The sequence below is a fragment of the Neofelis nebulosa genome, chromosome 5 (assembly GCF_028018385.1).
Source record: "Neofelis nebulosa isolate mNeoNeb1 chromosome 5, mNeoNeb1.pri, whole genome shotgun sequence".
Classification (NCBI taxonomy): Eukaryota; Metazoa; Chordata; class Mammalia; order Carnivora; family Felidae; genus Neofelis; species Neofelis nebulosa.
The window spans coordinates 35,281,293-35,307,098 of NC_080786.1; the positions used below are offsets into that span (position 1 = coordinate 35,281,293).

General features: G+C 46.3%; 1 protein-coding gene and 1 long non-coding RNA gene across 6 annotated transcripts in view; one reads left to right on the top strand and one right to left on the bottom strand.

Moving 5' to 3' along the window:
• NMNAT3 (nicotinamide nucleotide adenylyltransferase 3) overlaps window positions 1–25,806 on the bottom strand; it is a 122,275-nt gene that overhangs the window by 79,918 nt on the left and 16,551 nt on the right. The gene's annotated exons all lie outside the window — the stretch shown is intronic.
• Window positions 3,806–6,025, top strand: LOC131511913 (uncharacterized). The gene is made up of 2 exons (XR_009261802.1): window positions 3,806–3,932; window positions 4,807–6,025. It is a non-coding gene; the product is annotated as an uncharacterized LOC131511913 (long non-coding RNA).

Genomic DNA, 25,806 nt, shown 5'->3' on the forward strand with positions numbered 1-25,806 from the left:
CCATGTCTGAAAAAGATTCCACCGTTTTTCTAGTCACTTTCAATAAAAACCTGCCCGTTATCTATGATCTCTCTTCATCCTTCATCATGTCCCCCCAGTACAATGACCTCCAAGTTTGGCCAATATGCCCCATGTGAGGTCTTCACTTTCCATCACTACTGAGACCCATCCTACTATAGGATTTTATTATCTTCTTGTATCAGGATTTTAAAAAATTGCTAACAACAGAAACAAGCTCTGGTCATCCTAGTTCCCCTCTCCACAAAAGGCAAAGCAGTAAAGGAGCACGGGATTATCCGAAGGCCACCAGACCGTCACAGAATAATGGAAGGGCTGAACATGAGGTCTCAGGATAGACGAGGAACAGGGCAGTGCCATGGTCTCAATCTGGACTGGGCCCCATGGTAGAGACAGGGTCAGTGAGGCTCACACCAGTGCACGCTGTTCTCAGAGAGAGGCCACTGACGCGGACCAGACAGACCCCACCACCGGCAATAGCTTCCATACTTGGTGTCAGAAACTCTGCAATCAGCTCCCCCCGCCCCAATGTGGCCCCAGTCCAATCTTTTCTCAATATGCCAACCAGATCAACTAGTCCTAAAGTTTGGGTTAAGTCACTCAAACTACTGTGATGAACAATCAGGTGTCTACCATGCACTAAACACTGTATAAAACCTGGACCTTTGTGCCAAGCTAGCGATAAAACCTTCAGAAATTTGTTCTCCGTTGGCATTTAGTTGTTCAGCCGTGTCCTTCAGCTGGCATTAGAACTTTGGGGATTTTAGCCCCACTCCACCTCTCCAGATGGTATCCTGACCACCCTCTCTATTCCCTACATGGGCTCCATATCCTTCCCACGCTGAGACCAACTGCTGTTCTCTGATGTGTCTTCTGAGTGTTTCTGCTGCTTGGGCTTCTGTTGATGCCACTTTCTAGAGCTAGGTGGTCTCTTTCATGCCAGCTCTCCCACAGAGCTTCCCCTGAGAGCCCACCTAGAAGTCACTGTTCCATCCTCTGACCTCTTAAAGGTGACACTGTCTGTATTACTGAGTCCCACTCTCTAATTGCCAAAAGACTGTAAAACCCCGAGGGCAGGGATCCCACAGGGTCTAACGCAGAGTGGAATGCAAATAAGGAATATTCACCTTACTCACTAGAGGACAAGGTAAAAGTGAAAAGTAGATCAGAATGAGAGCCAGAGAGCCCCGGTCACCTCCTGGCATGACCTAGGCTGAAGTGCTTCCATTCTCGCTTCCAATACTCAGCATTTCCTGGCTTGCTTTACTCCATGCAACTTTCTGTCTCACTATCAGGGGCGTCACCTCCCTTGTGGACTTGAATTTTGCTCTTACCCCATAAATTGTGTCTGCCACTTTGGCTGGGCTCCACCCGGGGTCCTGATTTGCACCTCAGAGGCACCATTTGACTCCTCTGTCCATTCCCTGCCTCTGCCCCTGCCGAATCCTGGCTATATGTCCAGGGCTCTGCTCCATTCCATCAGTGGGCAATGAGCCACAGTTAGTACTGAGAGAAGCAGTCTCACACCCTCTACAGCCCGGGGAGAGTCCCTGTTTGGCAGGAAATGCAGAGCTGTCCATAATGATGGCAGAAGATGGCACCACGGTCCTTCTCGTGCTCAAAGCACAAAATTGGCAGCCATCTGGCTCTTCTCTCTCCCTTGCTTTGACAGCCTGTCAGTTCCACCTTTGCAATATCTTTATTATCCATCAGTCTCTCAAACTCCACAGTTCTTTCCTTCGATTGGGGCTCATTACTTCTCACTTGAACTTGAGTGAACTCTTAACCTGTCCCAGTGTCCCCTCCTCTGCCCATCTCTGCTCAACTGCCCAAGGGATCTTTTAGAATGCTTCCCCTGCCACCCAATCGCATCGTAGATAATGAAACTCCTTAGCAGCCACCCATGGCCCTTTACAATCTGGTCATGGCCTATTTTGTCAGCCTCATCACTTACCTTCCAACACCCTCCCCGTGTCTGCTCCATCTAACTGCTTTCCATTCCATCCTAAGTCCCCTTGGATGCAATTTTCGGACCAGCCCTAAAATTAAACCCCAAAATTCCAAAAATGAAGGCAACTCCGTTTAGCTTGCTTGTTCATTCACTAAAAATGAAAACAAGCTGCCACTGCCATCAAGTTCCTCAGGGCAATAGGAGGTGACAGGAAGATCCCAAAATGCCTGGAAAGGTGGAAAGCTGGCCAGCCTCTCCATGAGGGCAGAACAGACCAGCTGAGGCCTAGTGAGCCACAGCAGGGGAGAGAACAGGCAAGAATCCTGCTGCTCAAGGACAGGCGTTCATTTGGGAATGTCACTGGGTACAACACAACCTAGTCCACAGCAATCCTTTCCCGTTTCATGTAATAGAATTTCCTCCAAAAATTATAAGCCAAGAAGCTCATCTTTCCTTCTTTATTGAGCTATAAGCAGACTGCCATAGTCGTGAGCAGATAACTGCAAATCTGGGCAGTGATCTATGAAATCAGAACAGACCTGAGTTTGGAGATGTGATTAATTAAAATTTTTAACCAAGTTCATCCCACATATATTTAATGTTATGCATAAGTGCTTTTGTGCTGGCTGGAAATTAGGCCCAAAGAGTGGGCAGTTCACAGAAACGCTGCAGACCCTGTGATTCTTAAACAGACAAACCTGATTGTGTTTCTTCCCTCAGTTACTGCTTCAGAATCCACTAGGATGACTGGCAGATCATTCCCTGCCCATGTCTGCACCAAAGCCCATGCATTTCTTGTGCACACAGGATATGTGCACTCTAACAGTGAAGGGCATCAGGTGCTTCTTCTGGCCTTGAACTGAGGTTGCCTGTGCTTGTACTTGGGGGACCTCTGGAATGGAAAAGGCTTGGCATTTACAAGCACTGCAACCTTGAATAAGCCCTTCAGTCTTCTAAAAAATGAGGATAGCCCAAGCTCATCCATGGAGGCTGTGAAGATGAACTAAAGAGACACATTAGGACTATACTGCCTACACTGCTTTCAGAGGAGGAGGAAAATTTTCCATCACAGAGTTAGGGAACAGGATTCATATGTGCCAACCTTGTGTAAAGACACCACTGTCCCTGACAGATTCTACCTGTTCCTGCAAGAACAGTCCAAATGAAGCCACTATTGGTCTGTGTTCATCCACCCCTGCATAGTATGGAATCAGGGATTTCTGGCCAACTCAGCCAGGGCTGGGGCAGTTGAAGAAGCCCACCAGGTCATATACAACACTCCAGCTGATCTGCACCAGGCTCCCTCCCACAGAGTCAGGACTTGTTGATTTACCGAACTAAGTATGAATTAAAACACCAACAAAGAGGTTAATTTGCTTTTATGATTCTGAAAAAGTAATGTATTTGTCTGGTACACACTTTGGCTCAGATCACTTTCTATAGGCCCTTATAATACATGGTGATCCTTGAGTGTGCATGCCACAAGCATGGGGCTGGAGCACAGAGGCTGCCCAGAGGCTCAAACAAGGAGGGTCCTGGCCCCAGGGGCACAGGCAGATTCCTAGGGTCTCAAGGCCAATGGGCAGAGCTAGAATCCAGTCAGGGCAGAAGAAGTAAAGAGCACTTCATGCCCAGAAGTGGGGGGTAAAGCCAGATGCAGACATCTGGAGGTATCCACTCTAAAATTGAGACAGCAAAGCTTCGTCTCCCAGGCTTCTAGCTTATGTGAATTCTCTTACATGTGCTGGCCTCACTAAATCAATAAAATAATAATTTAAGTGTAAAATAAAGTATAGCCAAAGTGAAATGATTTAAGCTCACTGTCTTCTGGGAGCAGATGTTCCAGAGGGAGTGTGATGTGGCAGAGAATTTGCCGGTGCTTCCTGCAGCACAGCGACTCCCTTTTCTCCTTACCAAGAAACTTGATTTTGTTTACCTTTGGGGACAAGGGGCAGAGATCCAGGTAGGAACCGCAGCACCACACCCACCATGGCAGGCCACTCCCTTTGCCCATGATTGGTCCAGTCACAAACATGTGACCCATCCCTGGGCAATGAGATATAAAAGGAAGTGCCTGGAGGCCTATGGGAAAAATTTTCGAAGTCCAAATACAAGCAGGTCCTTTTTCCACCGCTTCCTGCCCTGGATGCTGTGGTGTCGGGACGAGACGCTTGGGGCTGCCACAGCCCTCCGGTGACCACGAAGGCCTAGACAGCTGCAGAGGAGAAGGGCAACCCAGAGACTTGGTCTCATTAAGTTGCTGCAATAACCTAGTATAGCCTCTCTCTAGACTTTATTATGTGAGCTGCTAAAATATCTTTCCTGCCACAGCTACTGCTGGTCATGTATTCAATTGCTTGTGTCCTCAAGCATCCAAAGAGATCCATCTCAGGAGGCTTCAGTTCTTGCCTTCTCCTCACAGTGTGTGCACTTCCGTGGGCCAAGTGCGATTCCAGTGTGTAAAGACAGGTACTTGCTACATAACATGGCGTCTAAAGTCAAGGCAGCTGCTTCACCTGAGTTGCAGCTGGAGAGAGACTGAATCTGAGTTGGAAGACCTCCCACTCTGTGGGTCCTGGGAAGGATGGTATGTTGAACTCCAGTGTGGGGCTATCCTGGGAATCTTCCAGGAACTGTTCTGAACATACATGATTTTTGGTTGACACTGTGACCTCAGAACCTAACCTCAGGGGCAGCTGCCTCCTGAGCCTCTTAACAGACCCCTCTCAGCTGCATTCGCTGTCCCCACAGGCACCGACTGCAGGGACCTTTGTGAGGGTAGCTTTGTATCTCAGGGGACTTTCACACCCTCAGTGGCTCCTTGCTCCTCTCCATAGATGGGGACCGCTGTGCCTTGCCTGCTTCAGTGCTGGCTGCTTGCCTACCTGTGCCTGTGGTCCAGCACAGCCTGGTGACGTGAAGAAGCCTGAACACACCCACGCTGCCATCTCTGTTTTGTTCCTGCTGGTCTCTACCTAGAGTGCCCCCTCTACCCATTCCTACCTATTAAACTTTGCTTCCCCAGCACTCAGCACACATTAGGCCAACCAAAGAAGGTCTCCTTAACTCAGTAATGACAAAAACAAATAACTCCATTAAAAAACAGGCAAAGGACTTGAATAGACATTTTCCAAAGAAGACATACAAATGACCAATAAGCACATGAAAAGATGCTCAACATCACTAATCACTAGGGAAATGCAAATTAAAACTACCATGAGATACCACCTCACATACATTATGATGACCATTATCCAAAAAAAAAAAACCAGCAAGTGTTGGCGAGGATGTGGAGAATCTGGAACCTTTGTGCACTCTTGGTGGGAATGTACAATGGTAAAGCCACTGTGAAAAACAGTATGGAGGTTCCTCCAAAGATTAAAAATAGAACTACCATATGATCTAGCAATTCTACTTCTGAGTATATACCCAAAAGAACTGAAAGCCACAGGAACAGTTACTTGTACATCAATGATCATAGCAACATTTTTCACAGTAGCCAAAAGGTATAAGCAACCCAAGTGTCCACAGATGACAGATGAATGGATAAACAAAATGGTTATATATATGTGTGTGTGTGTGTGTGTGTGTGTATACATAATATGTGACATTTATTTTTGATGTATATATGTATATGCATGTAGATATATATGCAAATAGATACAATACACATACAATGGGATATCATTCAGTCTTCAAAAAGAAAAAATCTGACATATGTTACAAGACGAGGATATTATGCTCAGTGAAGTAAGTCAATCACAAAAAGATAACTACTGTATGAGTCCATATATATTTGACTACCACCTAGAGTAGTCAAATTCATAGACACAGAAAGTATAATGGTGGTTTCCAGGGGCTGGAGGGAGGAGGGAATGAGGAGTTGTTGGTAGTGGGTATAGTTTCAGTTTTGCAACATGAAAGAGTTTTGGAGATGGTTGCATAAGGGTATGAATATACTTTACTGAACTATATACTTAAAAATTGTTTCGATGGTATATTTTATATGTAATTTACCACAATTACAATTTTAAAATAAAAGGTATCCTTTGCTAAGCCTTCTCCGATACCAGACTCTGATTGCGCCGCATTGCTCATCAATCTGCCTTGACTCCTTGTTTTCTGTTCTTTCAGGATTGTTTTGAGACATACCCAGTTGCCTAGAGCAAAATAATTACAGAGAAATAGAGCCAGAGTCCTGACTGAACTGCTTCTAAAGTCTAAACTTCCTAGGGCATTTCAATTACATGAACCAGTAAATCTCCTTTTTAACATTAAGCTAGTTTGAGTTGGTGTCCTGTTACTTGCAACCAAACTCAACCTAATTGAGTCTACACTTGACTTGAACTATCAGAACACTAAGAAGAAAAGACACTAAAGATTTCTAGGGAACGAACAAAAGAAAGTTCATAGACAAAAGGCTGAAAATAATATGGCATCTAACCCCTCATTTGCAACATTAGATGCAAAAAATGAGCAATGTGTACATACTTCTGAGAAAAGAGGACTTTGAATCTGGAATTCTCTATCTGGCTAGATAATTAAGTATGGGAATAGAAGAAATACATTTTTATATATGAATGGAATTCATATATTAAAGTTTACCTCTTGGGTACTCTTTAAGTAGCTCTTTGGGGGAGTGTTCCAGCAAAACAAGGAAGGAAAACCAATAAAAGTAGAAGACAAGGATCCCACCTAGGAGGATGGTTAAGCTAGGACAGATGAGAGTTGTACGGCTGGAGAGAACTGGACAGGATAGAAAAGTGTGGGCCTTTTATGAAAAAAGAGAGGAGAGGCCAGAGACGCTGGGTCAAATGGGGTTATGGTGAGAGCATTTCTCTCTCAACTACGACCACCCTCCCCCCCTCAAAATCCAAAAACACAGAGCTATATGATGTGGTCCAAAAATCATGGAAATAAATGTGACACAATTTTAAGCTCTTTATGGAATATGAGAAAAGAAAATACATTTGACCCTGGTAGTAGGAATTTCCCTATGAGTGGTCCAGGGCTACTTGACCCTGGAGTGAATATTTATGTGGTCATAATGATTTCAGTCCTATTTAATGGTGTTCAGCTTTTAGAGTCAATCTAGTGAACAGGCACAGAAAGCTTAACTGTGATTACAGAATAGAAAGGTAATGTTAACCTCTTGGCAATGTAAGAATACAGCTACCAAAGGGAAGTGGTTGAGGAAAGAATGATGAAAAGAAACGGGAGAAGCACCAGGGTTTTCCTCTTACCTTATGGAGAGTGTAGGCACGGATTAGTTTACCAAAAACAACAATAAAAAAACAGATTTGGTTGTATCAGATATGGGGAAAATGATACTTTAAACAAGCCAGGGCATAAACTTCTCTCCCATAAAATCTTGGGAAGGTAGGCAGGTCAGGGATAGTACGGTCGCTCTGATGTCATCAACATCCCAGAATCCTTTTAGATTTCTCTGTCATTCTTAGAACATGCCTTCCATCTACCCTCAAGATTGTCTCATGATCACATAATGACTGCTGCAGCTCCAGCCATCCTATCTGTGTTCCAAATAAGAAGAAAGAAGAAGAGAGAAGGGCAAAAGAGGCCTACCTGCTGAGTCAGCCCCCTTATAAAGAACTTTCCAGAAGCACGACCCAACAACTTCTGCTTATATCTTACTGTCCAGAACCCAGTGACATGGCCACTCCTATCCAAAGAATAAAACTGACTAAATTCCAAACTGAAAAGTATAGTTTTTTGGATGGCACATTGCTGCTCTCAACAAAACTGGGCTTGTTTGTAAAAAAGAAGGGAGGAATGGATATTAGGTAAGTAAGTCACCATCTGTGACTCAAGAAATATACGTATATTTTTTAAAGTAAAAAGGTAACCAACAAAAGAATAAAAAAATAACAGAGCCATCAAAAATGAGAGGAAGGAAGAAGGGTGAAGAGTATACATGAGTTAAATCAATCTTTCATAATGGGACTCAATGGCTATCTTTTCTGGATACAATTTAGAGTTGTGCATTTAACCCACAAAAGAATTTAAAGAGACCAAAGAGGCTTTGGGAGGTAGGCAGGGAGGTGGGGATGGAGCTATAACTTTATATTAAAAGCCTGTCTGAATTAGTTGAATTTTTAAAAAGCCATGTGCATGTATTATTTTGATGGCAAAAGTAACAGTGTTTAGTCTAGTCTTTTGGGAAACAGAGCTTCACTCTATTTCCTTTCCCCTTGGCAGCCTGGGTCAGTGGTGGGCACTTTGGTATGTTTTTAACCCTCCTCATTGACTTAGAAAGTGACAAAAATCAGCCACATTCAGGGCTCTCTTGATCTCACTTTTTTCAATGGATTTGTTATTTTTTAAACTCTAGCCATTAACATCCAAGATTCTTTACGAGAAGATGGACTGGACTGGCACACACATCACTTCTTCCGTTTCTGGTGGGGAAGGTCCTCCTACGCACCACCTTCTGTTTGAACCCAGGCAGCCAACATCTCCCCACGCTCATTCTCCCGGGCCACTCCTGTGCGCTCGCAGACCTCTGCGCAGGGAAGTGCGTGCTCTACCTGCCTGGTCTACACTCTCAAATCGCTGTCCTAATGTCTCTATAATATATTAACAGGCAGTGGCCAAAGGGAGTTCTGCTGAAATAGGCAGTAGTTTGGGCCATTTTGGACAAAATCCTAGAATGCACACGATAATGCTGAGCGATGCAGTTTGATTTATGAGCATGCAGGTCTGCTGTGAAATTGGGAAATGGAAGTATAAGACATTAGCATTCACATGGCAAGGGTAGGGCCAAGTCCAAAACCGTAATATGCCTTTCACAGGGAGGACTGGGGAGTCTGAAAGAGCAGCCATGCTCTGTCAGTTAACTGTGTGCTCACGAACCTCATCCTTGTATTTTAATGCCACCAACCACCTGTGCTTCTCCAGGCCTTACGCCCTTCATATTGCCCCACACCCTCCATTGTTTTTAACAACAGTAGAACACTCGTCCGCACCTCTTCTGGACAGCTTTAAAAGATGAATTTCATGGTCTGGATATGCTTTGATCTGTAGGCAGGAAGGTAGAACAGACAGCTTCCCAACTTCCTTGTAGCTAGGGCATACAAACTATTATACAGTGAAATATTTCCAAATTAAAAAGGGAAGACAGGCACGTTTGTAACTTAACAGCAGTTGTACTTGTGGCTCAAGCCGTGTATTCTCCAGTGAAAGGAGCTCATGAGTTAGAGATTTTGTCTGACCCTGACTTTCTCGCCCATTTCTCAGTGCACAGAACAAAATAACATCTATTTCTGCCTTCTTAGGAGTGAAAATGCACCCTTCTAAAGAGTTCACAGGAAACATCAAGCGTGCTCCAGCAGTTAAAGTGTGTTGGAAAACAGGTTGGATATCCCATTGCAACAGGCTGAATAATGTCCTTCAAAGAAATCAGTTCCTCATCCCTGGAATCCGCAGATGTTGCCTTATTTGGGAAAGGGTCTTTGCAGACGTGATGAAGGATCTTGGGGAGATTATCCTGGATCGTCTAGAGGGCCCTGAGTGCAATCACATGGAACGTTCTGAGGGAGGGAAAGGGAGGCCTGAACACACACAGACAAGGCCCTGCGAAGAAGGAGCAGAGAGAAACCTGGAGATGCTGGCCTTGAAGACTGGACTGATGTAGCCACAGGCCAAGGAAAGATGGCAGCCACCAGAAGCTGGAAGAGGCAAGGAACAGATCCCCCCGGAAATGGATTCTCTCTGAAGGGAATGTGGCCTTGCTGATGCCTGGATTTGGGGCTGGGAAACTTCTGATTTTGGCCTCCGGACCTGTGAGAGAATACATTTCTGCTGTTTTAAACCACCAGGTCTGTGGATTTGGTACAGCAGCCCTAGAAAATTAACACAACCACAGAGGGGCCAGAGGGGAGGCTTTCAGTGTTTACAAAAAACAAAAAACAAAAAAACCCCAAAAAATCCATCCCAAATACTCTATGGTTCTTTTAATGGTATTTAACAGAATTCAACTTCCTGCCTCCAGCTAGCAGGGCATGAGAGTGTTGGAACTGAGGGCAGTCAGGTCCATGAAGCACAGGCTAAGAAAAGCCTGGGTCCCTGGGGACAGCTCCAGGCAATGTCCCTTCCTGAAGCAGGGTGCTAAGTACATGAAGAAAACATGTCTAGTTCTTAGAGCAAAAATGTGAATAGGTAAGTGTGAAGAGGGTACCAAGGATTTAAGATATTTCCGATAAATTAACCTCATAGCTCAGACAGGGCTGCGTGGGTATGTGTATGTGTCAGGGGAGTGCATCTTTAAACAAATGCAATGTAATTATTAATAAACATGGCCAGATGCCTGCAAGCATATGTTATAAGGCTGCTCTCTGAGGGTTTCTGTAATAGTGAAAAATTAGAGACCCAAATGTCTACCAACGGGGGAATGGTTAAGTCTCATACGATACTATGCCACTATTAAAGAGCAACATAATTCTACATACACTGACATTAGAGGCTATGAATGAGTAAATGTTGGGTAAAAAAAAGGCAAGTTGAAGATAGTATTTCGGTATTATCTCACTTTGGTTAAACAAAGCTATCTATGTTATTGTAATATAGAGAAATACTATAGAATAGAAACACTTCTGTATCCACCTGATGGGTACACTGCAAACAAGTCGTCACCTCTGAGGAAAGGGGAGGGTTGTTGGGGGGACAAAGTGGAATGGGCATCTTCATACAAATGAGCTTCTTCCTTCAGCGTGTTCTCCTTTTGTGGTCTTAAGAAAGAAACGATGGGGCGCCTGGGTGGCTCAGTCGGTTGAGCACCGACTTCGGCTCAGGTCACAATCTCGCGGTCCGTGAGTTCGAGCCCCGCGTCGGGCGCCTGTGCTGACAGCTCAGAGCCCGGAGCCTGTTTCGGATTCTGTGTCTCCCTCTCTCTGACCCTCCCCCATTCATGCTCTGTCTCTCTCTGTCTCAAAAATAAATAAACGTTAAAAAAAATTTTTTTTTAAAAATTTAAGAAACGATGGACATGTAATAGCGATACTCTATGAGAACCTTGTCTAGTATAGTGTCAGGTAAACAGTGGGGGCCCTCGGGAACTGAGTGCCTGGGGAGGACTGTGCAGCAGGTGGTCTTTGGAGAATGGCTGGGGCTTCTGGAAGCTGCTGGTAAGGCAGCTAATGTTGCAGGGCTCGAGGCAAAATCCTTGGCTTTTCTACGAGGCTCCCTAGTGGTGCTGCCATGTTTTTATTTAAAGAGAGAAAGAAAGGCACAGGCAGTAGACCAAAGTCCCAGGCAAGTGTGTCTTTTGTCTCTTCCACAGGAGTGAGGCCAAGCCACTGTTCACCAACTCAGTGGTTTACACCAAAGCCAAGGGAAATGTGTCTTTTGAACACTTTCTTGGAGAAATTCTGCACAAGGTTGTTTCTAAAGGTTTTCTTACCCCCTGGAAGGGTAGTTTTCTCACCAGGTGAGCATGCAGTCCCTGTGCTTGCTATGGAGCACGGCCCTCAATAGGGTGTGCTGGTGAGCTGTCCGTCAAGATAGGAAGCCCTGTGCCTTGGAAAAGGACCCTTGTAGCCTCTCTCCTCAGAAGACACCCCAAAGAACACCCCAGTCACCCTTCATCACATACGAAGGCAGAACTCTTAGATCCAGAGTCTCCCAGTTAGTCGTCTGTTGGAAATGCTGCTTTGGATTAATGTACAGTCAGGCTGACCAATTATGCACCAAAAAGGTGTTAATACAGCTAGGGGAAATATGCACTGATCTCACACTATTCAAGTCGGGGTACTGAAGACATGAATGGGAGTGCGTCTCAGGACCCCAGAGCAAAGAGGAACATTCCAGACAAGAAATGACAAGCACAATTCTCTTTTGGATAAAAGCAGGGGTGTGCCACCTCTATCTCAAACACATGCTACAGGAGCACAGTGCTTTGAAGGTGATAGTCCCTACAAATACTTTTTAAGTGATGGCTCTTAGTGAAATTACTGCTTTCGGTGGAATGAAAGGACCCAATCCTCCTCCTCCTCCACATAGCATGAAGTATTTATTTTTCAAGGTATGTTTCTCCAAGATTTGCCACAATATCTTTAAAAGTCATGACATTTTTATGATTCCTTATTACAAATTTCAAGGAAGACTTTCATCTCCTGTATTTTAAAGAAATTGTCACCAAAACAAAGATTGGAAGCTGGATTTTTTCCTTAAGCAGAGGGAATGCTGTATCTAGACGGACTGTGCTTCATCAAAATATTGAACCCTGTTGGTTTTGTGCTTCCATTTGCAGAATGTTGACATCTGGCCAACCCCCCATTTTTATAACTGAGGAAAGTGAGGACTGGAGAGGTGAATTTGCTTATTCAATGTCACACGGAAGGTAGTAACAGAGCTAGAATCAGAGCTTGGGCTGAGACTTATATCACCATGTGACAGTGCCTTATAAATCAAGCTGTTTGGTTATGGAGATTTTTAAGTTTTATCCAAGGAATGGATCATGACACACAAGTTCCATCGCTAGGCCTAACGAGACAGGCACCGCGGGACAAGTGCGGGGGAAGAAGAAGATAATAAGTTCAGAGAAATAAAGCTGGAAAGGACCTGGAGCGATTCTTTTACTCCCATTTCCCTTCCTTGAGGCAGAAGTCGCTGACATCATTCCAGGGGAGAAGTATCTTATTTCTAAAAGCCTTCAGGGAAGATTTCATAAGTTCAGCTAACAAAAAGGAATATCTGATTTCCTCTCAACAGCAGGATCCAAGAAGTAATCATAGAAAACCAATGCATAATCTTTTACATAAAAAAAAAAAACACACACACACACACACACACATAAAATGCTGGGGGCACCTGCGTGGCTCAGTCAGATGAGCATCTGACTTGATTTTGGCTCAGGTCATGATCCCAGGATTATGAGATCAAGACCCACGTCGAGCTCTGTGCTGAAGCCTTCTTGGGATTCTCTCTCTCTATCCCTCTGCCCCTCTCCCCCATATGCACCCGTTTTCTCTCTAAAAACAAATTAAAAATAAAAAAACAAACAAAACAAACAAAAACACAAAACGCTCCTCACCCCAATACCCCAGAAGTGATTATTTAAAATCACCTTCCAATTTAGTCCTACTTGAACATTTCTATTGTGAAAGCAAAAAATTTTGGAAAATAAGAGCATGGAGATGTCGTGAAAACTTGACAATCATTTTTGTAGGAATTTGTAAGAGAGTAGGAGACTCACTCGGGCCTGGTTGTATGAAGAACTTTGACAGAAATGATAATATATAGAGGCCTGCAGAACATAGAACATTTATCACATAAAGCTTCTGAGTTAGAGACCATATAACGGCTCCTACTGTATGACTGTCACCTCTAAGGTTTGTAAAAATTCCATTTTTTTGCAAAGCAGTTCTTTTTTTTTTTTTTTTTTTTAAATTTTTTTTTTTTTTTCAACATTTTTTTATTTATTTTTGGGACAGAGAGAGACAGAGCATGAACGGGGGAGGGGCAGAGAGAGAGGGAGACACAGAATCAGAAACAGGCTCCAGGCTCCGAGCCATCAGCCCAGAGCCTGACGCGGGGCTCGAACTCACGGACCGCGAGATCGTGACCTGGCTGAAGTCGGACGCCTAACCGACTGCGCCACCCAGGCGCCCCGCAAAGCAGTTCTTATAGCAAGTCTTAGATCAAGAAAGTACGTTTCTAAGTAACGGGAAGGGGGGGAAAATAAAAACAAAATAGATTAAAAACTCCACCAATGATTCCACATATATTCCTGCCAAATGATCCAAAAGCTGGAGGTTATCCTGAGAGGAGGAAGTCTGCCTAACATCTGTGACATTAAGAGAGGGAAAGCTAATAACGTGTGGCACCTTACCTAAAGACGATACTGCTGACCTACTGACAACAGCTTTGAACTGCTTTCTGATCAGTGATTATAGGATTCCGGACTCTTAAGAATCAAGGCATGCACCTCAAAGGCAGCTGCTGGAGATAAGGTGGCCCACGGGTGCGGGCTGTCTGTGTGGGGAGCTGGCAGGTCTGAGGGCAGCGACCACCAAAATCCTGGGCTCAGGGGCTCAGGCTCTGAGCAAGGATGCAAAACGGCCGTCCTTAATTTTGCTCCCGACCCAACCATCCCCTGAATGGCCTGTCAAGCTTCTCCCAGCCATGCCTCAGTGCTCCTGTTCCAGGCCTTTCTCCTCTGCTGTTCCAAAGCAAGTGTGTCTCTGAATGCCCCCAGCCCATCCCTCCCCGGGTGTTCAGGAATCACCCATTGGCCTGGGGACCCATATCCTCCATTCTTCACAGAAGAATGTATCTGGGGCCCACTCCTGCATCTATGTCCAGCCTTCGCCTTCCACCCAGTGCCAGGCCAGAGAGGGAAAGGTCTAGACAGTCCTCATCTAGAGCTCTGAAAGCCCGGGCTGGAGGAAATGCTAGGAGGAACCGTGAAGACTGGCACCATGGGCTCTACCCCAGCCAGCCAGTGCTCAGACCAGGCATGGGGCCACAGAGAGATCCAGCACAGAGAGATCCACAGAGAGATCCAGCCCACGGTTGCTGGAAGAGCCACATGAGTCAACAGCCGTAACGCCCACAGAATGCAGGGGGACCCAGAAGTGAGGCTAAAAGGCTCTGAGTGCAGGCGCCAAGGAAAGCACCTGAGTGGGACAATTGTCATTACTAACCATTTATGGGAGCACAGTTGCACGTTGCTTTACACATGTTATTTCAATTAGATGTTGCTATTCCCCCGTTGCAGATGAGGAGACTGGGGCTGGAAAAGTGAACTAATGTGTTCAAGGTTACCCAGCAAGGAGGAGCAAGCTGCAATTTGTCCCCATGCCACAGCTCTCAAGCTGTCTCACCTGGGTGTGCACAAGGTGACAATAGCACTTCTCGTTTCTGCAAGGGACTGTGAGCACAAGCTTGGGGGTGGCACAGCTGGGATTCCCAGGTCCCCAACAGCATAATGTTAAAGTGGGACTGCAAAACTCTGAAAACCAAATTAAATTCACTCTAATTTTGAAAGCAAAAGCGAACCAATGCCCAGCAGCCTCTTTTCCTAGGAAAGGGGATCGAGATCCAATAAATCTCTAGCCCTTCCCACCCTAGAGAGAGGCAGGGAATCACTGTGGAACAAAATGCAGCTTTGCTTCTCCAAGAGCAAACAGCCTTGGCTGTAACTCTGGAAGTCCACAACCAAGTGCAAGAAAGAAAAACCTGAGCTTGAGGTGCCTAACCAGTGGCATGCAAATTCACTCAAGAGAGGATTAAAAAGAATTCAAAGTACAAAATGAGTTTCATGATAAGCAGTTTTCCCCTGTTTTACTGAAACAATAGAGGTGTTAAAGGAACAGATGTTTCCAGGGGGGAATAAATGCCAGACCTGCCAGTTTAAGGAATCACTGCTTCATACATGTCACCATATTGGTGTTATTCTGTCTGTTCCATTTTATAAAAATACCTATGCTTGGATTAAAAAGTTCCTAAGAGATGGTCCCGTAAAGAAAATGAGACTTAGGGATAGGTTTAAAAACTGTCGATGCAAAAAATCTCACACTTTCCAATGAGTCCTGGAATAATGCAAAAAGTAAGTGATAGTGTTAAAAACCTCATAATAATAATAAAGAAACCTGTTTAATTCAAAAATAATAGAAAACCATAAAATGCTCAGAAACTATAAAATGCTCATTGCAATTGAAGCCATTATTTTCGGAGCAATCAAACAGATCATTTACCAGTGGTTCCTTGGTTACCATTTTCCTGAATCAGAATCCTGTGTGCAGTAAGGAAAGGTTGCATTTCAGAGCCGGAAACCCTTTCTCCTTCTGTGTCCACTCCCATGCCAGAGTGATCTTTTCAGCCTGCCCTCTCCCTCTGCTCCCTTCCTCGCCTCCGCTCCCTGAGGTGAGTTTCTGGCCTCTGGGGCCTGGCAAACGGGTACCCCCGTTTACCACCTCCTTATGGTTTCTCCACAAGAGTGGCTCCTCACCCCCTATCATCAACTGTGTCGATGGCACCATGGGGTGGAACCTCCAGGGCCTGGCTGCCATCCCAGCACCCAAGTACCTCCCTGGTTGGCTTTTCCTCCTCGATGCCTGAGACCAACACGCTTGTTCTAAGCATGTACACAGAAGGTGCTTAATAAAGGGTTGCTGAATAAATGATGCAGGCATCTGGCCAGGAGCCACTTGTTTCCTTCCCTTCCTTGGAGCTCTTCTCTCCACCTGAAATGCCCCCATCCTTCTCAGTTTATCCATATCACCTTCTCCAATTTTCCATAAATGAACAGCACCATCATCCAGTCAGTTGTGTGACAGTGATTCTGGCCCCCTTTAAAGAAAGGGAGCCCTAAAATTCATGTATCACTGAATCCTATACACTCTACTTGCTCCTTCTCTCACCTCTCTTCTCCTCCATTCCCTCTGTAATGCCTCACTCTGGCCTTCCTCCCATCGAAACTCCTCACAGAGGTGTCCTGATCCCCACTCCCTGGTTTAGCCTCTCCTGAATGCACACCTGAGCTCATCCCTCCTCTGCTCCCCTCTGTTCTCAGGCTAGAGCCCAAGCTGTTGACAAGGCAGAGATGTGGCCCCAGAAGGCTCAGCTCTCAGCCATCAGTCCCTAATCCCTCCCCCCCCCCCCCCTCCAGCAGCCACCTGGCACCCAGCTGCCACAGAAGACCTCTTACCTACCCCTGGCTGGCTGGTGGAGCAGAAAGCAATGATCAAAGCAGGGAGTCCATCAAAAAATGTCTAAGCGAGCTTTAGCTTTAAATTAAACCTATACAAGTAAGTGATTTGATGCAGGGCTGGGGCTTTGTTTCGGGGACCGGGATTGGAGCTTTCAAAAACCCCATCCATCGGTGACAATTTCCCATTCCAGGTTCTTTTAGATGGCGAGGGCACCTGAAGACGCACAGGAAGAACATGGGGATGGAATTGGTCTTGACTTTCAATTCCCCTGCCCTCGAGACCACCACTCCTACAGTTTCAGTTCTTTCCCCAACACCCCATAGGGGTGGGAGTGGGGGAGGGGCCACCCTTACCTTTTTAAATCTCTTCAAACATTCAATTTATTCCTCAAAAACAAAACAAAAAAACCCCAAAAATCCTATTGTTTCCTTTTATATGCACAATCCATCAGTTTATGTAATATTCAATGATTACTAAAGTTATGTATACTTCTTAAGTACAACAGGCACAATCACATTTGGGAGGAAACACAGCTAACCAGTCCGTGCAGCACGTGCACCCGGTCTGCGTGGTCAGGTGCGGATGTGGGCAGGTGAGCGCATGCCCACGCATGCCCGCCGCCCCCACTGAGCCCGGAGAGCCCGGCTCAGCTCGATTCGTCTATGACCTCTGTGCCTAGCACAGGACTGGAGAATAATCTGGCCTTGGGAAACGCTGAATGGAGAAATGAGCCTCCTCACCAACCAGCCTTTCCCCAGCTCTAGAAACTCCTCTAGCAAATCCAGGCTGCCAGATACCTCCCCTCCTTCCTTGGACTCACTGCCTGCCCATCACACAGTCCCCAACATGTCCTAACTCAGATCCAGACGAAGAGGACCAGGGGCACTCTCCAGTCCAGTCCAGCCTCACAGTTCTCAGGTCAGGGAGATGGAGACAAGCTAAGAGATCTGGTCAAGGGCAGGTGTGACCAGCACTTTTCCAACCTCCCAGTTCGGACTCCTGTCCTCTTTTGTCCCTGAGTCCCAGGAGCTGGCAGAGTACATGGCACACACAGAGTCCCGTGATGGTACAGCCAGAGGCCAAGGATGGCTCTGGAACATCCCCACTCTAAGTGCATGTCTTAAGGTGAGACGCTTAGGCTAGGAATCATACCTACTCCCTAACTCCCCAGGTCTTGGGGCATGAGAGGTACCTGATTAGCTTAAAAGCAAGCCTTCAGCAAGTTAAACTTCAGATAAAAATAAAGTCATCCTCCAATCAGGGGGCTAATTTAAATGTAAACCTTTCACTCCTACTGACCCATGTGTCTGGAACGGACTCAGAATAAGCGTGGTGATGAGAAACCCAGCGGCTGGCAGATGCGCCCGCTCACTAGGCAGAGAGAGCTGGACTCCGGGTTACAGAGTGAGGGCGTAAATGGAAATAAACTTGCTTCCTGGGCTCACAGACATTTCATTAAAAAGACTGACCTCCTTTTCGTGCTGAAAGCATTTGTGTGGCCTTCAGTACTTCCAATTTCATCACAGAAATAAGATGCAGAGCAGTGAACACACTGCTGTCCTGACTGCGGCACAGAGGCATGCGGGATGTAAGGCAGAAGCGAAACCACGATGTCTCTTGGGCCAGTTTTACTGTTGACTTGAAAACTGGCGGGGACTACCTCATGATCCACCCCTTCATTCATCACAAAAATGAACATGCACAGAGAGGATCCAAATATTCCAGGTGTCTGGGGAATGTATCATAGGATTTATTTTATCAACGACTATGTGATAACTGGGCCTTTTTTAAAAAATTTTTTAACGCTTATTCATTTTTGAGAGACAGAGAGAGTGCAAGTGGAGGAGGGGCAGAGAGAGAGGGAGACACAGAATCCGAAGCAGGATTCAGGCTCTGAGCTGTCAGCACAGAGCCCAATGTGAGGCTCGAACCCACGAACCGCAAGACCATGACCTGAGCTGAAGTCGAATGCTTAACCACCTGAGCCATCCAGATGCCCCAACTGTGCTTTTTAAAGACAAACTATGAAACTTTTCCAAAGTCCACTGCCATTAATAATCCCTTCATGCAGCAAACATCAGCCAGCACCTACTATGTGTCATGTACTATGCCAGGAACCAGGGCAACAGCGGGATAAGCTACCTTCTACTTAGAGGGTTCACCTGTCTTTGTCGGGGACTGACAGGCTCACCAGTGTTCACAACCCAGCGTGGTAAGAACTGGCATAGATAAAAACAGAGGGAGCCTGTGTGCACAGGGGAGCCCTCCAGCCCAGCCAGGTTGAGGGAAGCAGGCAATAGGAGTATAGAAAGTTTTCAGGAGGAAGTAACAGGTGTTTAGGGTTTTAAAGGATGAATAGGGGCTAGGCAAGTAAATGAGTTGGGGAGATTTAACAGCATCCGCAAAGCCTGAGAATATGGGAGGCCATGGGGCATGGTGGGGCTGCAAGAGGGTCAACAGAGTAGCCAAGGTTGGGGGGCGTGACAAGGTTCTCCACCATCAGGTTGCCAAGGGGCTTGTATTCTGTGCTGACAAGATCAAACTTGATCCTGATGGTGGTGGCCCCTACGTGATTTTACAAAGTGATCAAATCCACAAGTGGTTACCTGAGGGTCCCCTCAACAGCACTCAGGGACGTCTTCCTTTCTGCGCTGCTCTTGAGGCAACAGAGCTTAAAAGCCTCATTAGCAGGCAGGTCTCCAACGAACAACTAAGCCTCTTCCTCTTCCATAATGCCCTCTTTGAGGCCACAGCTCCTTTCAACTGCGTTCTAATTTCAAAGAAGTGATAAACATATGCTCATGTTTCCATTTACAAGTTTTTGATTATCAGCCTGCCATTGTAGCTGCAAATTACCCATTTTCTATTATAATTATTTTTACTTCTCTAGATGAAGAAGGAAACGGAGCACTTTTCAATTACTAAAGTGCCTGAGCCACAGAGGGAGGGAAGACTTAAGCACAAGGCTGCATCTTTTGCCAACGGCAATACAACAGCAAGAGTCTGAAAAATGAAACGCAAGCCCACGGGCTGTGTCAGACCAAGCCTTCCAGAAAGGTACATTTGCTCACCATGGTCAGTTTACCTAAAGCTGTGGCAAACCAGGGAAGAGCTCAGCGGAACAGCTGCCGCCAGGGCTCTCTGGCACAACTCCTTGAGGACAGGATGCTTTAGGGGACAGACATGTCCCCCGCACTCTTGGGTGCTAACTCTTGCTTTTTCTGCTTCAAGGAGGAAGTTTTCGAAGATGGGCTGTCCCTAGTCAGATGCACCCAAGTAACTATGGTCATACTGTGGTTGGAATTCTACAGGGATCCAGCCACACTCACTGGCCTCGCAGACCCGTCTCCTAAACCAGATAGAGCACAGGGCCATGTCTGGCTGTCTTTCTGTCCTGGCCAGGGCTGGCTGGGATGGGGGTGAGGAAGAGTCTTGGGAATGTACTGGAGGCAGTGAATTCAGGTCACTAACTGACACGAAGAGGATGCTAGCAAACAGAGTTGCATGCCTACTGGCAGCTTAATGTCCCATTTAATTGGCATGTAACATTCACTGACAGAGTAGCATGTAAATGAGAATGCCACTGTGGCTTTGTAGCTTTGAAGGTGCTGTTGGTGACTTTTTTTTTTTTTTTTTTTTTTAAATTTTTTTTTTTTTCAAAGTTTTTTATTTATTTTTGGGACAGAGAGAGACAGAGCATGAACGGGGGAGGGGCAGAGAGAGAGGGAGACACAGAATCGGAAACAGGCTCCAGGCTCCGAGCCATCAGCCCAGAGCCTGACGCGGGGCTCGAACTCACGGACCGCGAGATCGTGACCTGGCTGAAGTCGGACGCTTAACCGACTGCGCCACCCAGGCGCCCCTGTTGGTGACTTTTAAAAGCACAGCTTGCATGAGCTAAAGAGCTTTAATATTGGGATGATTTGCTCACCAAGAAACCGTGCCCGGGGTGCCTGGGTGGCTCAGTCGGTTGGGCGTCCGACTTCGGCTCAGGTCATGATCTCATGGTTCGTGAGTTCAAGCCCTGCGTTGGGCTCTGTGCTGACAGCTCAGAGTCTGGAGCCTGCTTTGGATTCTGCACCTCCCTCTCTCCCTGCCCCCTGCTCCCCCAAGCTCATGCTCTGTCTCTCTCTGTCTCTCAAACATTAGAAAAAGAAACTAGGCCAATCATCCAAATTCCTAACATCTTCCATGTGCAACTGCGCTCAGTCCTGGGGACAAGCTTATGGAGGACACAGTCCCTGTTCTCAAGGCACTCCCTCTAGGTTGGGAGGGGGGAGGGGCATCAGGCATGGAAAAAAAAACAAGCAGCTACTTAAATGTTCAAAATGCCATTTGTGGTCAAAGCAAAAACTCTTATTGCAGCTGGGGAAGTTCTAAATATTGCTCTCTGTTCACATTTTAAACCCTCATGGATGACAATAATAAATCACTATCACAGTAAATCAATAGTAACAGTGAAAATAGCTAAAAGTTACTGTATCAGGCACTTTTTAAATTTTTTAAAAATGTTTTTATTTATTTTTGCGACAGAGAGAGACACAGCATAAGCAGGGGAGGGGCAGAGAGAGAGGGAGATACAGAATCTGAAGCAGGCTCCAGGCTCTGAGCTGTCAGCACAGAGCCCGATGTGGGGCTCAAACTCACAAACTGTGAGATCATGACCTGAGCTGAAGTCGGAGGCTTAACCGACTGAGCCACCCAGGCGCCCCTATCAGGCACTTTTTATGCACTAGGCACTTTTTAGGTCTACTAACTTCTATTTTGTCAGCACATACACTGTGCCTGTTACTACAATGTCTTTTGTGTTATCTTTAATCTTTGCCAACACTGCGCAGAGAAGTATTATCCTTTTGTTTCTGATGGGGACACTGTAGCCTGGGGCTCTGAAGCTTAGCACTTGGCCAACGATGATGTGGCACTAGGAAAAAAGGAACCAGAACAAGCTCCTGTCTGATCACAAAGGCCGGGTCATTTCACATCCCACTACCTTTAAGGCGCAGAAACCCAGAGGGGCTTCCAGGCTAGCCCCAGACTCTTTGGTATTCAAGATGAGCTCATTCACTTTTGCAGGAAACAACAGATGTAATCAGCATATTAACCATCCTTTAGACATCAATCATAAATTCTTCCCTCAAGAGTAAATTGCTCTCCTCCTCTCTGTGTACCTCAAGATCCTTGCATGAGTAAGGACAGGTAAGAGCAGATTAAAGTGCAGGTACCTGTCCCTCAATAGCAAAGGCAAGGGGACTTCCACTCAAACTTGAGCAGGCGTGCATCACGGGTGTGTGTGTGTGTGCGCAGTGGGGAATGTGCCGTGGCTGTTGCAGGTGTTGCACGGGTGTCACACAGGAGCATGTGCTATAGACGGTGTTGTGGGGGCTTGTGGCGGGGAGGCTGCCGTGGGGGTAGGTCTGCGGCGTGTCTCAGGGGGAGGTGTGCTGTGGATGTGGCGGGGGGAGTCAAGTGTAGGTGACAGAGGGGCTGTGCTGCATAGTGCGTGGTGAAAATCCTGTCGTGGGGGATGTTTCCAGGGCATTATGCGGCGGGGGTATATTATGGGATGGGCCATGAGGGTATACTGTGGGGGTTTGCTGTGAGGGTGCGACCTGGGGGTGGTGTTAGAGTTGTGCTGTGGGATATACAGTGGCTGGGGGAAGTTGTGGAACTGTGTCATGGGTGTGCTGGGGGTGGGGAGGACCCAGCAAGTCCCTGGTCAGTGCTGTGGGGCACCCTACAGAGCCCACTACCGGGCCTCAGAAGGCTGCCCTCGCCACTGCACCTGCCTGATCCCCCTGATGGCGAGCTCATGCCCCAGCACTCCACCTTTCCCCTCTCCCCGCCACAACTGGGGTCAGGATATCCAGTGAGATATTGGGGCAACGTGTTCTGGAGCTCTGCTGGTTGCAGAAGGCACTCTTCCTCACTCACTCATACGGCCCTTTCTGTGGCAGGGACCAGGTATTGTTTCAGACCACATCTAACACAGCCTCTGCACAGCCCCTCCCAGGGCTCACTGCCAAGACAATGCTCCTAGGGATCCTCCAGGCCACAGCATGGGTGAAGGAAGGAAAGGCCCTTGGCTTTCTCTCTTGCAGCAGGCCCAGCACAGGGGAGCCACAGTCCTCTACCAGCACAGCAGCAGCCTCTCTGAAGAACCCCGTCCTTCCCTCCTGGTTTGCCCCTCTGATCCTCCAGCCCATCTGTCTTTGGCAGGAGCCTCCTTGGCAAGACTCACCAGAGTGGCAAATGCTGGAGAGCTCCGGCACACGGGTGGAACACTTGTTTGTTGTTCTGAATGTATATGCCAATTTCCCCCCCATCTTTAAAACTTTGTTTTTTTTAATGTTTATTTATTTTTGAGACAGAAAGAGACAAAGCATGAGCAGGGGAGGGGCAGAGAGAGAGGGAGACACAGAATCTGAAATAGGCTCCAGGCTCCGAGCTGTCAGCACAGAGCCCGACACAGGGCTCGAACTCACGGACCGTGAGATCATGATCCGAGCCGAAGTCGGACGCTTAAACGACTGAGCCACCCAGGCGCGCCCCATCTTTAATACGAAAGATTTTGAAACATACTGCAAAGGTGAGAGAATTTTAAATGAACACAGATACCGTCCACCTCGATTCTACCATTAATACTTTATTATGCTTGCTTTGTTATGTATCTACCCCTCTATCCATTCATCAATCCGCCTTATTTTTTTGATGCCTTTCAAAGAGGCGGACAGCAGTGCACTTCTTCCTAAACACTTCGGCATGTGTATCATTAACTGGAGTTCATTATCTGTTCGGTGTTCTCTTTCCTTTTTGGACATACAATAAAATACACACATCTTGAGGTGGACCACTCAGTGCATTTTGACAAATGCATGCACCCGTGTAACAGCAAGCCTTACGAAGATACAGAACATCCTATCACCCTAGAAAGCCCTCCTCTCCTGTCCCTTCCCATTCAGTCTCCTGGTCCCACATCCCCCAAGCAACCACAATTCTGAATTTTTCCACCATAGATCAGTTCTGCTTATTTTAGAACTCTAAGTACAAATGGCACCATACAGTGTCTAGTCTCATCCACGTTGAGCTTTTGCTCAACATAATGTCTGAGAGATTCACACAGGTGGTCGTGTGCAATAGTAGCTTGTTCCTTTTCATTGCTGAATAGTATTCCATCCTTGGGCTATGCCATAGTTTATCTATTCTCCTATGGGGTGATTCTTTTCTTAGAAGTAAAGATGATCACCTAATGGAGATTACTCGGTTATGAAGTCACTCGCACTTCCATTCTGACTTGTTTCTCTTATGGGCAGAGAAGCAGATGTGCTCAGAGGTAGCACAACCCTGCCTGGCCCGTGAGAGAGGATGAAGGACAGAAATAATATAGTCCATTACCTTTGTGAAAAACATAAAAGGTACAGTCCTAGAATAGAGACTCCCAAAATGTGATGGGATGTAAGAGGAGTGAAATGTTCTTACAGATGTGTCCTGTATCTGGCCTGTGAGACTAGTTTTCCTACACGAAGGGGATATATATAGTTTGATTTTTAAATGAATTTTTTTCATGAAAAAAACTTCATTTAAAGACATATTAAATACACAAGGAGGAAAGAGATGGAAAAAATCATGAGACTTGTACGCAGATGACGGAGGTAACAGTCCCTAGAGCTGTGTAGTCAGTCCTGGAAGCATATTAAAATCACCTGGGAGTTTTAAAACCACCCATGCCTGGGTTCCACCTCCAGAGTCTCTGATATGATTGGCCAAGGTGTATCCAGGCATCGGTAGGTTTAAAAAGCTCTCCAGACAACGCTATTGTGCAGCTGGGATGAAAAGAACGGTCTGGAAATCAGCAGTTCTCCCAGTGCGGTCCCTGAGCTGGCAGTATCAATGTCACTCGGGCACTTATTAGATATGCAAATTCTTAGGCAACACTTCAGAACTACTGGATCAGAAACTGAGCCTGGGGCTCAACAATCTGGATCTTCACAAGCCCTCCAGGTAGAAGTGATGCAGCTCAAGTTCGTGAACCACAGTTCAAGGGGCAGGTGTGACAGGCCCTAGAAACAGCCCTCAACTAGCGCCCAAGACTGACATCTGTGTTGTCATGGTACCAATCCAGCCAGGGATAGTCAGCTCTGCCTGATCTAGCCCCCAGGAAGCCCTTTTCCTCCCTGAGACACGGTGGCGGGGGGGGGGGGGGGCAGCGGTGGTAGTGATGGCCAGGTGGTAAGCAGCTGTTGACCAATTACCAAGGTGACAACATCCTGGGGTCCGCTGTGTCTTAACCTCAATTAGTCCACAAGCCAGTTAATCAGCCCCCAGAAAATCCAGTGTTGACTAATTTTATTTTCATGATTTTTGATTATCACTGACCTCCTTCCACTCCATTACCCTTGTTAATTGAGAATTGACTATGCAGTTAAAATGAATGTTTCCTCCACTAACAGAGCTGTACCCGATTCATCTTAAAGTCCCTTGCAGCTCAAAAAATGTGATGAGTCTATGGATATATTGATCTGATACAATTCATTTCACCAAGAATTTATGAAATGACCACGCAGAGGTCACCTGTTATGCGTTCATACGTCTAAAGGCCCACAGGAAAGAAACGGAGTTTTAGTTGAAGAATAACACCGTATATGGAGAGCCTAACCAGTACTTGGCCGAGACCGGCTTACTGGTTAGCAGTGATGTCTGTATTAAAAGATGCTCAACACGGTGCTACAGATTTGGCAAAGTCCTTGGAAATGCTGAGAAGATAAGGTAAGAGCAAGCACTCTGGGGGCTGTTCGTCTTCACTGGCTGGCTATTTTGATAAGGAAAAATGCAAAGGAAGCAGAGGCTAACAGGAGATCAGGGAACCTGATTATCTATTCCAATGCTGAGTTTGAAAAATGAACCTTCGTGTAAAACCCAAAAGATTACAGAATTTGCCAAAGGAAATGTGCTGGGGAATCTGCAGCAACAATGGAATTCCTAATAAGTAGTATGTACCATGAGGAGACGTTTGACAAAACACCACGGTCCTTTTCTCGTATAATAACACAGCAAAGGAGTAATGCCACCATGAAGGAAAAGTCAGCCTGCCTGTGCGAGGACAGTCACCCACTGCAGGGAGCCCTTCAGTGACCAGGCATTAAAGAAGACTCGGCCAGCTGTCTCTTACTT